The following is a 17721-nucleotide window of genomic DNA, read 5'->3' as shown; positions in this document are numbered from 1 at the left end:
GTGTACAAATCTGTGGCATACTAGTTGAAGAAGTTCTCAGGGAACGTCCTTTATGGCAAATGTGCACAAACAGTGAACTGTGAAACGTGTATGTTCAGTAGATCAGCTGAGGAAGCCCTTGAAAAACAAATGCATAACTATAATACTAAAACGAGCATTGGAAAAAAACAATATATTTTGGTTTAATGTGCTAATGCATGCCACACAACCACATTAAACCCAGGCAAAGAAGCAAAATGTAGTCTTTAGTGAAGGGAAGGATCCCTTGTCTTTGATAATTACTATTTTTCTTTCTATGTCAAATAAAGCTTGAATATCTGGGGATCATTCATTATAGTCCTTCTATAGTTTCTAGCACAAGGGCTATAATCAGGTTTACTGGATTTCTGCAATTTTGCACCAATGGCTTCTTCAGTTTAATTATAGATTTGTCACACGTGTCATATAATCCCGTATCTGCTACGTAGTATTCAGTTTTCAACAAAATGCCACACCTGTTACAGAATAGTGAAATGTCCTTTGCTAAGATTACCTGTTTACTTTCAGTTGTCGATCGCTACATTTATGTATACAACTGATATCAGTTAAGTTAAACCTTTGCAGAGACACTGATCCGAATCGTAAAAATGACAAAATAGTAAAGTAATGCTGCTAAAAATCTGTCGCATCAGCCACATAATTTGCCTCTTCTTCCTGCATAATTTAATCAAACCTACAGCCCAATTTGGCCCTTTCCTGCTTCACATTTTCAGGGACCCTGAGTATAAAGAAGGCTCCTTTGCCGCCAAAACAATTTTGAACTGGAAACTAAATTCGGGCCTACGGAGGCAAGAGAGGATTCAATATAGACTGCTACTTGTGTCTAGGAAATGAAAATAAGAATAGAAAATATCAGTCCTGGTTATGCTAATGGAAAATACTGTAAGGGTGACAGATGAAGAAATGTAGAGCGCGCATGGCAATGAGTAAGGGCAGGTGGTAGAAATAAAAGGGGCTGGTGGTCGGAGGGAATAGGCAAGGGAGTGGAAAGAGGAATGGTATGGGCTGGTGGCCAGGAGACTTTAACCATAAACCTCATAAGCGGTTGGAGCTGTTAAGTAGACCCTCACGCAGTTCATGGCAAACACTGGATTGAAGGCATAAAGATAAACCCTAATATCAAATAGCATCCGGTGAGAGAGAAATATTTCTCTAAGCTGAGCCAAGATGCAATCGACAGGGTATTCTATTTTATGTTGATGCATAACGTGCATAGCTATCCGTTTCTAAGGTCAGTCGGCATAGAGTTCTAGAGTTTAGTAATCAAATAAGACAAAGATCTGCCTCCCCATCCGGTCCTTTGAACTCGGGCAGCTTTAGCACCTGCGAGTTGGACAATTTTAGAGTCCGTGAACAGGTATAAGGTAACAGAAGGTCCATGATCAAGGGAGGGCCCTTCCTATTTATTCCTCTGTGGGCAAGGATCTTGAAGGATGATTCTCTCTTTTACTGGGAGTCAGTGCAGAGTAGCTGATGCACGTTTTGATGAGGCGTGTTGGGGAAACTTGAGAATCAACTTGGCAGCCACATTCTGGATCACTTGTAATCTCTTGATGATGGATTGAGGGTCACCTAAATAGATGGAGCTCCCATAATCTAAATGAGACAAGATCAGTGCTTGCATTACTATTCCCCTAGAGAGCTAGAGGGTAGGAGATCTTTAATTTTCGATAGACTTCTAATTGTACTGAAGCAAGAGTTTTTTTCCCTGGGCTTTCATAGTTAAGGCACTGTCAAGCCACATTTCAAAGTGAGTGATTCACCATTGCTGAAGTAGGTGTCTTAACTAGAAATTATTAAGGAGTAATTATGTATTTTGAATAATTAATTATTTAGAAAATGAGTAACGTGGAAAAAATAATGTGCACGTTTGGAAACAGTGCCCTCGGAGAGTGGCCACCAATGTTCACAAAATGTACTAATTAATGATTAATACTTATGAAATATATTTAAAAAATTATTAGATTAATGTAAGTTATATGTCATGTTTAGAGTTATGAAGTATGCTCTTACTAATTAATTGTAGGCCTTAACTTAGCGAGTGGCTTGGCCTAGTTTTGCCAGGCCTAATGCAAAAGCTGTATTTCGTAGTGGTTAATAAAAATGCTGACAGAGTGAATTAAACTGTGAAATGTCCATTATCTTGTTACAAGTGCTTAACAGATGCTTTCCATGAGAACCAACTAAAAGGAGATGACGTTCCTAGCAATGCAACAAGTTGTGTGTAATGTGTGTGAGATGTACTTTCCCAGGATGTGAGCAATGAAGACACTGACTGGAGATCAAGATGCAACAAAATTGTTGCCTGACGAGCCGAATGATGAGGACATCATAAAGTGGACCAATCAACTTCATGAAAAGAGTGAAATATTAGAATTCATAGATTTGGTATAGGAATATTATTGGATAGTGTATAACCCTACAATTAACTGACCAATAGGGAATTAGCAGATAGTTTAGGTGACTTTGATATACCGATGCGACAAAGGGAAAGGACTTCAGACTAGAGAGAGAGAAAGACCAGATTCTGAGACGATGAGACCAGAGATCTAGAGTGACTTTGTAGAAGAAGAGATTTAAGATTCTGTCATTGGGCTCATACTCACTGACTGTGAGCTTGATGTTTTGCTGATCGATTGATGACCTGAGGACAAAGACTGATTCTATTTGCTGACCCATACCGTGGATAGGTAGATATGACAATATGACTGAAATCAATTTTATGCCTTTTCTTTCTAGATACCAACTGCGCTGTCTTGATAGTTCCTTAGCTAGATGTTTTCCTAAATTTGTGTTCTAAATTGTTTTGCATGAAGTCCAACATGCTGATGCTAATCTGGGTTAGTTGAGGCTATTCACATGACTGCTGACGAATTACAGGGACAAATGTTTGATGAGCTATCTTGCTGAATTCTATGTATCATATATCACTACTACAGCTGAATCTGCTATTGATCTGCACCGTTGCCTTAAAATGTGTTTTGATTCAGCCTTTGACTAGATTGCGTTTCTTCTGTCGTTTTGGACAACCAGTATTGTTCTTATATTTATTGCATTTGATTTTGAGATTAATCTACATGACTTTAGCATTGTTAATATGAGGGAAATAAACTTACTAAACTTTACTAAAGGTATGGTTATACATGGCTGAAAAGTCATGGTGCATGAAAATGACTGACTCCATTGATTATTGATTTTGACTAATGATTATTGATTATTGTGTATTGGTTATTGTTTCCATCCAGGAGCTATGGTAAGAACATCTGAAACGAGTCAAAAGGTTAATCGACCAATTTTCATCCCATTTTGTAAGTTTACTTATTAATGTCCAATGAGCTAACACCATCCACCAAGCGGCTCTAGGCATGGGGTTAGATGGTGTTTGTCTAGGCCTTTCTCAGGCAATACAACATGACAAGTTGGGTATTGTCTCCATAAGATACGATTGACACTACAAATTCCTGGACAAGGTCTATTAAACAGTGTTGGGTTCAATGAGGAACCCTGAGGGGCCACACATTTTAATGCAAAGACATCCGAGTAGCAAGGGGGCTCCCATATTTGAAAGGACCTATCACTCAAAATTAGGTAAGCCAGTACAGGGCGTGTTTTTTATCCATAAGTCTCTCATTCTGTCAATCAGCGTTGCGTGATCGACTCAGTCGAAGGCGGTGCTCAGGACGAGAAGGATGATTGCCGCTGAACCACATTTGTCAAGCATCAGTTTCTGTTCCTCTATGATCTTTAACAGCTAGATCTCTGTGCTGTGTTGAGGCCGGAAACCGGTCTGAGTTGGATGAAGGAGCAAATTGTCTTCCACAAACTGTGAAAGTTTTTGGTTCACATGTCTTTCAAGTATCTTCCCCACAAATGGAAGGAGGGAGATAGGTCTATAGTTCCCCTGGCATGACAGGTCCAAATTGGGGTTCTTTAACAGAGGCTTGACCACTGTGTGCTTCCACGCTTAGGGAGCTATTCCTGTGGAAAGTGATAGATTAAAAAGCTCCACCAATGTGGGTAGAATAGATTGTGCTGCTTGTGAAAGAATATGGGGTGGGGCAGGATCCAGCGGGGATCCAGATTTTATGATTCCATCTAGGGCAAGGAGCAGCTCCATAGTGATTTGGGTAGACACATACCCCTCTTCTGTTGAACCTGAATGTCAGGTATAGTAGACAAGGCCCCTCTTATCGGTAGCAGGTTGCTATAAACATCTGCCACTTTGTCTTGGAAATAAGCTGCAAGTTCATAGCATTGTGCTGTAGTGGTATTGGGGAACAGGTTTTCAGCTTTCAAAGTGGTGAGCGAGTTGACAATGCAAATTTACTGCTTTCGTTTCATAATATGATGTCTGAGATGTTTTATTTTGCTGCTGGTATTGTCTAATAGCTGTCCTATAGAAGAGTTTTAAAACATCATAATTTTTCCTCCATTTCCTTTCAAGCGCTTTGCAGCCTATTTTCAGGGAGAATAGGTGGGTCGTAAACCATGGTGTCGACTTTTTCGTTCTTTCCCTTTTTTATTATTGTAATGGGTACTACTTCATCTAGTGAGTTTTTTAGCCATTCATCCACTGAAGAGTTAGCAATGTCAGGTTTCTTTCGTTGAGATTCTTCTAAGATTCCTTGTTCAGTTTTGTCCCATCTATGACCAAGACTAAAGGTAGCCATCTTGGCCAAAGGAGGAGGAATAGCCTCCAAAGTAAATGGAATTAGAGCGTGGTCTGTCTAAACCATCGGAAACAGTGTTCCAATTCTTGTATTAGAATTGTTATGAAATATGGGGTCCAGGAATATCAGGACAAATGGCAGACAGAGGCATTTTTTGAAGAGGCGGACCCAAAGCCAACACTAAGCATATTGTAAGCAAATGGTCTGTGTGACTGCTGTGCTGTCAACCCAGTCATTAAAAAAACAATTCTGTAGCAGCACTATTAGGTGTAGCAAGCTCCTAATGGTAAGGGCAAAGAAGAACTTCTAATAAATGTATTGTTATGCCTGAAGTGCATTTAGTACTTAGATTGAGTGGTCATACAGGTCAACAGGCTGGTTTAAAATAACCCTAAAGACATGGGGCCAGATGTATCATGGTTTCCAATAGCGATTACAAAATTGTGATTTTTCGCGAATCGCAAATAAGTAATTGCTATTGGAATGTACGAAACTCCAGGAGTTTCATATAGCGATTCGCAAGGGCTTGCAAATGGACCTACCTCATTAATATTCATAGGGTAGGTCACACTTTGTCACCCATTGCAAATGTCTACAATCACAGGGGTGGTGGCCTGCTGGGCTCAGCAGACCACCATGTCTGTGATTGCTTTTAAATAAAGCAATCTTTTTTTTTAAATGTAGCCCGTTTACCCTAAAGGAAAACGGGATGCGTTTAAAAAAAAAAAAGAAAATGTTTCTTTTAATTTTTTAAGTATAGGCAGAGGTCCATGGGACCGCTGCCTGCTCTTAAAAAAAGTTTTTGCATGCATTCGCAAAGGGGAAGGGGTCCTTTATGGACCCCTTCCCCTTTGCGATTGGGTTAGCACCAAGTTGAAATTGGTGTTAACTGCAATTGTTTTGCCACCGCATTCACAGTCACAAAACGCTCGTACATACCTCTGCGATTTGGTATTAGGAAGAGACGCCCTTGACATGCCCCTTCCTAATACCAAATCAGTATGAAGTTGCAAATCCAATTTACCGAATCGCAAATTGGACTTGACACATCCCAAAATGCATTTTTACCATTGCAAACGTCCCATTGAGCCATTAGTGATCGCAAAAATGTTTGATATATCTGGCCCATCATTCTTTGCAACAAATATGCTTTTAAACATAATAAAACTAAATCGCAGCACAAATAGCACGCTTCTTCGTGGGATGATACTTTATGCAAGCACTTGTGCATTAGTTAAATGGAGGGATCATTCAGAGGCGGTCACTAGCAGGACATCTGCAATAAAACAGCAGATGTCCTGTTCCATCTACTTGTTAGTTCTGCCACTTCATTTAGAGGTAAGGGTATTGCCAAGTTTTTTTTAACGATGGAACCTTATGTAGCCCTTCCCTTGAAAATACTTTGTGGCCTTAGTTTTGAAATATAAAAATATGTCAACCTAGCTTCTAGGAGATGGATGCACAGACAGCATTGAATTTTCCCAAGGAGTGGTTGGTTTGTGCTGGCGAAAACTCCCCATCCTTGCTATGGGGTTTGCCAAATATACCACACCAGAATACATTGAGCTCAATTTGCATGATAGCAGGCTTTCCAACTCTAAATTAGTTGTTCTCTGTATTGTATATCCTTTATCTATCGCTTTTCATTTCATAAAATGGCTTTCAGCTATTCTGATATGGTATGGGTTGGTCTAATATCATGAAAAATATATTTCAGATCTTTGAGCAGTTAGGAGGAGGATACCACATTTATAGCGAATGTAAGCACAGATGCAAATGTATTAGTCAAAAGGGAAGAAACCTGGAAAGAAATATATTTAAGAACATAAAAAGATTACTCATTTATAAAGGGCAACAACATGGGTGAAAAGGGTACACCAAGTTACAAGTTGATGGGACTAATAGGTTTTATCACTTCAGGAATAAACCCGTTTTTCAAGAGTTTTCACTCAACGGATCTCTAACAAATCGTCCTGTGTTCTAGAATCTCATGACATGTAATGCTGTCATTCTAGTAGACTCAAGAGAGGCATGGCCAGCGTCCTGCAAGTTGGCTGCATTATTGTAAGCTCCTGGGCTAGCGGACAGCATCCCTCTGCATACTATCCTCCAATGGCCAACAAAAGCCACCCTGGATCTCCCCTAAAGCCCCTTACAGCTTGCAGAACTTGAAGGGTCACAAAGCGGCCATGCCCTGGCTGAGGATCTGAGGTAGAGACAGAAAAACTGCCTGTACTCTAGTCTGCACTAGATGGCAGCCGCAACTTGAGTCTCGGAGGCAGATGTGGGCTGGGATGGTGAGCTCACAGACACTGAAGTAGAATCTGTAGTGCCATTATCATCAGTAAACACACCGCTCTTGAGTTGTGGGTACTTGTAGTTTATTGTAATACACAACCTGGCATCAGTCCTCTCAACATCTTACTCCTTTGAGCCAACTGTCTTCTCACCATGTCACACCAGAATCCCCACATTTCCCCCACTCTAGAATGTTAAGCATGTTACATCACAACACATCTCCTTCCCTTCACAGATACAAATTAAACACAAAGAATACTTATCAAAATAAATAATAATAACAGAAAGAAATAAAACTTAAGCTTCCTATACAGTGAACATCACTAAACCTGTTGATAAGCTTGTAATGTCTACAATGGAAATTTCTTTGACCCACATTTCTTACACTCTATGATCTCACATAATCCTTAAAATAAGAAGGTGATTTTCTAATTCTAGCTACCCTGACATTCGATTCATCCACTCTTGCAACCAACTCAGATCCTCCAACATCATTGTCACTATCCAAACCTCCACTGCCTCTTCCTATTATCATCTCTCCATTATTCATGAACATAGTTCTTGACCAACCTTCCCTTTCCTTCTCCACATTGCACTCTCCACCTTTCCGCTAGAGAGCTACCTTTCTCAGATTCCACCTATCACCACCTTCAGGCACAACAGAGTATCTGCTTACTCTATCAACCTTCAACTGGCCCTTGAATTTGGAAAATCCACCTTTCACACACCCGGATTTGACTTTTAACCAATCACCCTTCTCTACCATCTGAACAGATTATTAACTCTTTCCTTAAAACATCTATCAATCATACTCACCCACTCTTTCAACCACACTGGCACTAATTTGGTACCTGGAACTCTTCTCCTCATCTCTTCAAATAGACACCTGTGTGAAACACTATGCATAGTTGTACGATAGGCCCATATCATGTCATTTACCTTTCCCCTGACATCAGTTTTACTAGATAGTGCCATTTGAATAGTCCCTTTTATCAAATGATTTCCCCTCTCAGCCATTCCACTTCCCTGTGGAGCATAGAGAAATGTACATGAATACCTAACCCACATTGTTCCAGAAAGTGAACCATCTCAGTGGATGTCAACAGCGTACCATTATTCGTGACTAATATTGCTGGAATCCCTTCTTCTGCAAAAATATTTTCTAATTCCTTAATGGTTGCTTTAGTTGTAACCTCCCACACATATTTCAAAATATGCCATTTGGAGTACATATCCAACACAACCAAGAAATATCGCATGTCACCAGTTAACTCAAATATAGGGCCTATAAAGTCTAACCAGATAGTGTGCCACGGTATGCCTGGATCAGCAATATAACTTTCTACAGATCTGTTACCCATCTTCAGTCTTTTCTCACTTTCCCTGCAAACAGTGCATTTTTATTCCAATTCCACAACTTGATTCTTTAAACTTGGCCACCAAAATTCACACTTCAATCTTTTCTTTGTGAAGGGTTGTTCCAAGTGACCTTCATGGCACATCTTGATTAATTTAATTCTTAACCCTCTTGGTGGTAGAAATGTATCCCCTCTCACCACACAGTTTCCATGAACACTGAGCTTATCCAGAATGTTATGGTCTTGCAGCCAATGGAACCATACTTTCCCTTGTGGCCCCATCACATAACATCTTCATTACAATTGATAGCACTACATCTCCTTCCATTTCTACTTACCACTCATGTATAATAAATGTGCCTGAACCACAGTGTACTGCATCTTGAACCAATTCAACCCATCAATTTCATCTTCAATCATGACACTAGAATCTCCCATTTGTTTCCAATCCACAGGCACCTTTGACAAGAAATATGCCTGAATGTTTCTCCAGCCTTGAATAAATTCAACAGTATACATATATTCCTACAACCTGGCAGCTAATCTTCAAGTCTAGCTGAGCCTTTTCCAGCTCCCCCAGGTAGTAGTATCTTTAACATGGGCTTATGATCTGTTCTTAAAGTGAATTTCTTGCCCCACCAATAGACACGGAAATATTCAACTCCCCAAGGAGCAGCTAAGGCTTCTCTCTCAATAACTTAATACTTCTATACAATCTGTGTTAAAGAGCGAGTGGCAAATGCAACTGTTGTTTCAGTTTCCCCATGTATCTGTGACAACACTGCTCCTATTCCAGAAGCACTCGCATCAACTCTTATAACTGATTTAAGGTGAGTGTCATCCGCTGTTAAGATATTTGCATCACAGATTTCTCTCTTAATGTTCTCAAAACACCTTTGTTGATTTTCATCCCATACATATTTGTTTCCTTTTCTCAACAATATTTTGAGATCTTCTGTCTTATCAGCAAAAAGTTCTACAAATTTCACATAATAGTCTATTAAACCTAAGAATGATTTTAATTGATCTTTATGTTTTGGGCAGTGCAACAGTCTAATGGCATCAAGTAAATTCAGTTTAGGTCTGATTCCCCTTTGGTGGCAGTGTAGCCTAAATATTCTATAAATTTGATCATAAAGACACACTTATGCTTGCTTCCTCCAATCGTCTCAAAACTTTCAGAAAGACACTATTATGTTGACACTTTGTATCCCCAAAAACTAAAATATTGACTTGGAAATCAATAACATTTTCCGTACCATTGAAAGGTTTTGACATCATACATGGGAATACACTTGCAGCTGAGAGTAAACCAAACGGCATGCTAGTGAATTGGTAAGTACCTCCTGTATTGATAAAAGCAGTGAGAGGCTTGGAACTTTTATGTAATTGAACCTGATGGTATGCACTCTTTAAATCCAGTTTTGAAAAGTATTTTCCACCTTTTATAGTTGACATAAATTTGTTGGTATTAGGCAGTGAGAATGTATCAGCTACCACATTGTGGTTCAATGATCTCAAGTCTATGCAAAACCTCAAACGTCCATCTGATTTCTAAGTAATCACAACAGTTGAATTCCAGGGCGACGTTTCTCCGGGTTCAATTACTCATGATTTGAGCATATCATCAAGCAATTACTTTACATCTACAGGCACTGCCATTGCCACATGCCTCACCTTATGCTACACCAGAACATTATCTTGGTTTAGAATGATTTTATGCACATAACCCCTCAAACATCCTCATTTTTCCTTAAACACTCCTTGTGCACTCCACATTACATCATCCAAAGAAATTCCTTCTACTACTGTCACCTGTTTGGGTGCTCTTGGATTGATGATTCTGTTCAGAACATACTGATGTACCCATCCCAAAATTGCTGGACCTTCGGTTAACACATAAGCCTTTCCTGTCATTACACGTGAACCAAACTTTATGATCCCTTTCAAAGAACCCAAAATTTCAATGGTTTCTCCTTCATAGCCACCAGGATTAATATCTTTAGGCATCAATTTCATAGCTCTCCAATGTGTTTTAAAAATATTTTTTGGAATGATGGTGTACATCGACCCAGAATCTAACATTAGCTTTACACTGTTCCCACAGATTTCAAAATCTGCCATAGGTCTCATTAAATATCTCCAGTTACTGTGATCTGCATGATCTGCTATATCATCACTGCCATTCCCCACAACCAGGATACTATCTACTTCTGTACCCGATACAGCTATATCCATTATTCTTACTCTAGATTTAAAACTTCCTTTATGTTGTTTAATCCCTTCCTTGCACATCCATGCAAAGTGACTCTTACAACCAAATTTTCTGCATTCGTTATTTATTCCAAAGCATTTCTTAAAATCAGAATTATGATAAGTGCTTCAACACCTGCTACACTCTTTGGCTTTACTCTGGACGTACCTTTTCACACTAGCACTCATTCTTTTATTACAATTTTTTTGTGACAATGTTTATGTGTCTTTCAGGACTACAGTTGTCACTTCTCAAAACTGTTACTTCTCTAGTGGTTTTATCCTTACTGTTAAGATTTCTCATACACAATTGTGACTCCTCAATCACCTTGGCCATCTCTATTGCATCTTTTAGTGAGGGATCTATGGCTCCCAATAATCTTTCTTGTATCTTTTTATCTTTACATTGTACTTAGAGTTGATTACGAATTAACTCATCCATCATAACTCCAAAACAACTTGGATTGATAACTATCTAAGCCTGGAAATCAATTCATCAATATTCAACTTGTGGGTGTGTATAACATTTATACCTTGTCAATACTAAGTTATATTTCTTTGCAAATCTAACTTCTAATCTTTTTAATGCATCTTTATATGCATCATCCGTAGATTGCCAATTAGGTCCTCATGCTACAGGTAAATATTTGAATAGCTGCTGTCCCTCACTACCCAGCGTACTCAACAAAAGTGCTTTATTCCGAGCTGGAGAGTAGTTCTGACCATCCAATGCAACAATGTAATTTTCAAACATTTCTACCCAATCCACCCAGTTTAATACAGAAGCTCCAGGTTGACTAAGGAATGCTAGAGGTAGAGTAATCAAATTATGTGTTGCCATATTACCCCAAACTAAATCTGAAAAGGTAAAAACAGTTAATTCATTTTTCTTTCCTCTATAATAAATATTATTATTTTCTAATCACACTCTAGATATAGCGTGCGGATCCCTGTGCATATTGTCTGTCAAAAGAGATATTTCACAGTGAATATTGTCTGACAAATGCAATATTTCTTAATCATAATCGCCTGTTTTGTTTTAAATACAAGGATGTTGAGTAAGCTTGCCAAAAGAAATGCACAACACGTTGTTTACCAGTAATGTACAATTTCAAATGAGTCTTAATCGCAGTGAATCAATAGCCCTTCCTTGTTCTGAGTGCAAAAAATATGTAGACAAGGGTAAGAGGTAGGCAAAAGAGGTTAGTCCAGTATTGTAGGTATATCCAAGCAATAGTAATAATTCTTCAGGAAACCCATCTATCTAATGAAGAAGGCACTAAATTGTTTAACCCAATAGGGTGGGTCCAGGACATCTTGTGCTCTACTCAGGCGGGTAGAATTAAAGGGGTGGCTATACTAGTTAAAAAGAATCCGGAGATATCTCTACAGGGAGGTGTGGTGGATAAAGCTGGTAGATGGGTAATAGCGAGATTGGTGGCCTCTAATCAAGTTTTCACCCTGGTTGGTTACTATGGTCAGAACGGGGACGAGGTTCAGCCTCTGCGAGAGTTGTATCAGCACTTGCTATTTGCATACTGACCCGATAATTTGGGTGGGGGATTTTAACACAGTGTTGGACTATGACCTGGATAGGTCCCAGGGGAGTAGAGCAAAGATGAATGAGAAAATTAGGTCCCATGTGATTTATACAATGTCATATTTTTGGTTGCATGATATTTGGAGAGGGGAGATGGGAACACGGCGAGCGTATACTTTTAACAACAAGAAGTATAAGCATCATTCTAGCATTGATTATATATTGGTCGACGGGAGGTTGAAGGAGTATGTGGATAGCATATCACATGTCGGAGCCCATTTGTCAGATCATTCAGCAGTGAGTGTGAGCTTAAAGCTCAGAGACGAAGATATAGTGGCAGACCTGAAAAAGGACACAGAAGAATTTTTTAAGTTAAATGTTGGATCAGCTGCATTAGAGGTGGTGTGGGATGCCTATAAGGCATTTGTGAGAGGGAAATTGGTGAGAGCTGCCTCCTTTAAAAATAAATCACATAACAATATGATCAGTGTTATAGAATAGCACATATGTTTGATTGAAAAAGAGCTGATAGATAAAAAAGGGACAAGATGATGAGAAGGTATTGGTTAAGGTACTTCAAGAATCCCGAAATGAGCTTGTAGCCATATTAGATAGGAGAATTAGGGAGAGATATGAAGTTAATAGGATGACTTTTTTGAATATGGGGAAAACTGTGGGAAAATACTAGCTAGGCAAATAAAATCTAAATTGATGAGGAATAAAGTGGCGGAGATTCAGGAGGATAACGGTAGAGGCCCCAATAGGGGGAATAAGGAAATAGAAGAGGCATTTTGGAACTACTTCGAGGATCTCTATGCATAGAGATTAGTTACTTCTCCAGGACTAGTTCGATCCTGGCTACAAGGTGTATATCTTATAGCCTTGGGACATGAGGACGAGGACAGGAATATCTTGAACAAAGGAGTAAACCAGGCTGAAGTGGAGGAGGTGATACGATTTGAAAAATTAGGGAAGGCACCAGGTCCTGATGGCCTACCCCTTGAAGTGTGTAAGAGTCTTGAGGATAGCATAACTAAGGTTTTTGCGGGGTTGTGTGATACTATTGTCAAGGAGGGGGTAGCTTTTCCCCACTCTTGGAGGGAGGCAACAATTACCCTGATATTAAAACCTGGGAACGATCCCACACGCTGTGAGTCTTATAGACCAATCTCTCTACTGAACTCTGATTATAAAAACATTTCAACAATTTTAGCAAGAAGATTAGGTAGGGTGGTTGAGAAATTGATTCAGAGAGATCAGAAAGGGTTCATAAGAGGTAGATTTCTACATGAGCTGACCCATGGTGTGATAGGAGCTATTGATATGGCGAGTACATGTAAGGTTCCCCTGGCGGTGGTGACGTTCGATGCAGCTAAGGCTTTTGACATGGTTAATTGGGACTATCTGATTCTCCTTTGTGAGATTCTCAACCTGGGTAGTAGATTTATAAGAGTTTTGAGTCTGATTTACCATACTCCAGTGGCTAGAATTTTAGTTAATGGTTCCCTGACCCGACCCTTTAGTATTGAGAGGGGAACTAGACAGAAGTGCTCTTTGTCACCCTTATTATTTGATCTATACATAGAACCCCTGGTTTGTAAAGTCAGATATAATCCGTAGATATTCCCTTTCCAGTGTGGCAGCTGGTATAGGAAAGTAGCATTATATGCAGATGATTTGATGGTATATACAAGTAATCTTAAGCAATCTTTGCCGGCTTTAGAAGAGCTGATAACGGAATTTGGGGAAATCGCTGGATGTGTGGTTAATAAAAGCAAAACTGAAGTTATAGTTTGGAATATGCCTGAAAATACAACTGTGGGGACTGTCAATATGACCAGAGAGCTGAAATACTTGGCCATTCCAATAGTTAGGGATCCAGGGAGGATAGCTGAGAAAAAGTGTTTTAGACTGATGGTTGAGTCATGTAAGCAGATGAAGAAGTGGGCTAATCAGCCTCTTATGATTTTAGGAAGGGTGAATTTGGTTAAAATGATCCTATGGCCGAAAATCCTTTTTATTTTTAATGCTATTCCATTTAGATTTGAAAAAGTTTGGATGAAGAAATTTCAGGGTAAGATCAGCAGTTTTATATGGGGTAATAAGAGGGTGCGGATTGCCTGGAAAAAGCTGAGGCGTAGGAAGGAGAAAGGTGAATTAGCATTACCGGACCTACTACTGTATGCTTGGGCAACGTTTATAAGTTGGGCTTGTGGGGGAGCTTCACTTTCTGAATTAGGGCTGATCCTAAAAGAAATGATTAAATGTGAGAAGATCGTAGAGGAGGGTTTTTTGTATAAATTTGGGGACCCGAAATTTTTCAAGAAGGTGAGATTTTGACTATTGGTGGACTCTGTAAAAACATGTATGACCTAAGAAGAAGCACCCACTTGCCCTATTATAGTAAATTTGCCCCCATTTGGAATTCACCGGGCTCCCCTCAATGGACTAAAGATTTGCTAGCAGCCCCCTTGAGAGAGGCTGGGGTCTGTCAATGGGGACAGCTGTCTACATCAGAAGGCCTGATTCCTTATAGCGAGCTTGTAAACGAAACAGTAGGGAACTTATCTAGATTTAAGTTCTGGCAAATAAGGAGTTGGGTGAAAGGATGTAAAGAAGGAGTCGGTGGCACCAATCCGGTGGAGGAACTTCGTCAGAAGAGCGACTTGGGAAAAAAAGAATTAGCGAGATGGTATTGGACTCTCCTGGAGTCGATGGATGGGGATGCCTTGATGTTGGAGGATACCTGGAAAGAACTTTCCTTAGGTAAACAGATAACAGAGATGTGGCAAGTATCTACAGCATTGTTGTATTCAATAGTTAAACCAGCTTGCTTGAGAAAGAATCATCTATTTACAATACATAGGGCTTTTTGTACCCCAGAGAAATTGTCAAGGTTAAAAGAGGGTAGGAAGGCCTGCTGTCGGAAATGTGGTGCTGAAGCCATAGGTGATTTGCATATGTTTGTGGACTGCCCCCGTCTTTTGGGATTTTGGTCTGAGGTGGGCGATTGTATTAGTGAGATTATATCCTTGAAGTGTAAGGTATCCCCGCTCTTATTATTTTCGGTTGTATACTGGGAGAAAGTAGGTTAAAAAAGATGGCGCTAAATTGTTATTTTATACGAGACTGCTCGCCAGAAGAGAAATATGCAAAAAATGGATTAGCCCATTACCCCCAACGATAAGGGAATGGAAAGATTTGCTATTATATAATTTGTTTTGTTATACGAAGGGGAGAGAACTTAGTGAGAAAAGTTTTGAATTTTGGAAGCCGGTAAGAAATTGGTTTGATAAATAGTCATATGAGTCCTATGATTAAATACTGTAAAGCCCGGAGGAACAAGATTACCTGTGTACCAGAGCGTAATTATGTCCAGAGATGGACTACTCCCTGGTCTGGAAGTCCTTTCGGGCAACTGATATAGAAGAAACCCTCAGGGGTTTGCTGTCTTATGACCCCCAGACCAGGGATCATGAGAATGAGAACCCCCCAAAAAATGTACATTTTAACCGCTATAAATCAGCACCGTATGGGCGTACCAATCATCAACTATAAGACAAATTCAAATACAAAATGGCTCTGACATAGTACTAGAAGGACTATGTATGTATGTGTCAATCACCATGGACTAAAACTGTGTAGGTGTGCTGATCGCCGCAAATCAGCACTACATAGGTGTGCCGATCACTTAATACCAGTTGAGATTTTCAAACCCAAAATTGTCCTCACCGACATGTTGATCATTGTAAATTAGCACTATACAGGCATGCTGATCACCGAATATCAATTAGGACTTCCTAATCCAAAATGGCTCCTACGTAATGCTACTTTGTACGTCATACGTTGTACATCACATCCATTCACGGCTGACATCAAGGTGTCATTCTGACGTAGCACACAGGGAGTGAAACGCGTGACAACACTGCAGATCCAAGGCTTCGCACGAGAAACCAGCTGATCCAAACCATGTGCCTTCAACAAATTACCAATGACATGCGCACGGTCTCATCACATCCAGTAAGACAATCACCTTGTTAATTACTGTATCTGTAATACACTACATTGTGTTGTCGCATTTTCATGCACCGGGTAAAATTTTGTTATTACGCTGCTGTTCCAACAGGTATTCAGGACTACCCAGGTTGTACATGTCGCCTGTACCATCTCTTGTCTACATTATTCATCGCCAATTTGTAGTGCCACCATTGTCAATAAACACATCGCTGTTGACTCATGGGTACTTGTAGTTTATTGTAATAAACAACCTGGCATCAGTTCTTTCAACAGCTTACCACTCTGTAGCCAGCTGTCTTCTCACCCTGTCACACCAGAATCCCCACATCTCCCCACTCTTAAATGTTAAGCATGTTACATCACAACAGAATCCCGTGGTGTGACAAGGCAGACAATTAAAAAAAGAAGAGATGATGGACACATGCTGAACAATGTCAAACATTCACCCCCAGTCACTGATATGGGCCTAAATCCATCATGTTTTTGCTTGCCATGCCATTCAGTTTGGACCCAGCCACATGCAAATCAGTCTTGACCCTGCTCCTCATGGGAACAGTCTAGCCCGAACTGCCAGGCCAGGTCCTCTCTGGACCAGAAACAAGCATCCTTAGACCACATTCGGTGTATCACCCCTCATCAGTCGGGCTAGCTTTAATTCAGTGACACAGAAAGCATGGAATCACATCTGGGCATACCCTTCCCACTTATGGCGACGATTGCAAAAAGAACTGATGATGAACTGAATGCTGAGGAATGTCAAACATTCAGCCCCCTGTCCTAATGGGTATAATAAAGGAAGTTAAAGCTTGTGAATCAGGATGAAGTTAGATCTACTAATAAGCACACACTAGGGGGGTTATTACAACTTTGGAGGAGGTGTTAATCCGTCCCAAAAGTGACGGTAAAGTGACGGATATACCACCAGCCGTATTACGAGTTCCATAGGATATAATGGACTCGTAATACGGCTGGTGGTATATCCGTCACTTTGCTGTCACTTTTGGGACGGATTAACACCTCCTCCAAAGTTGTAATAACCCCCAAGGTCTAAAGTTGAAAAGTACTTGGCATCAGAAAGAGTTGACATTAATTCTACTATATTAGAGATAGGGAACTTGTCTACTATCACCTATTTATTGGCAAATTTGGGTCTACACATTAAAGAGTCAAGCAATTAGCTTTCTGTGCTACTACAATTGGGGCTACCCATTCCATAGCTTCGACAAGAGTAATTACTCCTTCTTCTTTTAGCTTCTTACTGAATCTTGGACACTTAGGGGGTCATTCTGACCCCGGCGGGCGGCGGGAGCCGCCCGCCTGGAGGGAACCGCCGAATGACCGCACCGTGGTCAAAAGACTGCGGCGGCCATTCTGGCTTTCCCGCTGGGCCGGCGGGCGACCGCCAGAAGGCCGCCCGCCGGCCCAGCGGGAAACCCCCTTCAACAAAGAAGCCGGCTCCGAATGGAGCCGGCGGAGTTGTAGGGGTGCGACGGGTGCAGTGGCACCCGTCGCGATTTTCAGTGTCTGCAAAGCAGACACTGAAAAT

The sequence above is a fragment of the Pleurodeles waltl genome, chromosome 9, assembly GCF_031143425.1.
Source record: "Pleurodeles waltl isolate 20211129_DDA chromosome 9, aPleWal1.hap1.20221129, whole genome shotgun sequence".
Classification (NCBI taxonomy): domain Eukaryota; kingdom Metazoa; phylum Chordata; class Amphibia; order Caudata; family Salamandridae; genus Pleurodeles; species Pleurodeles waltl.
This window is presented reverse-complemented; position numbering follows the sequence as displayed.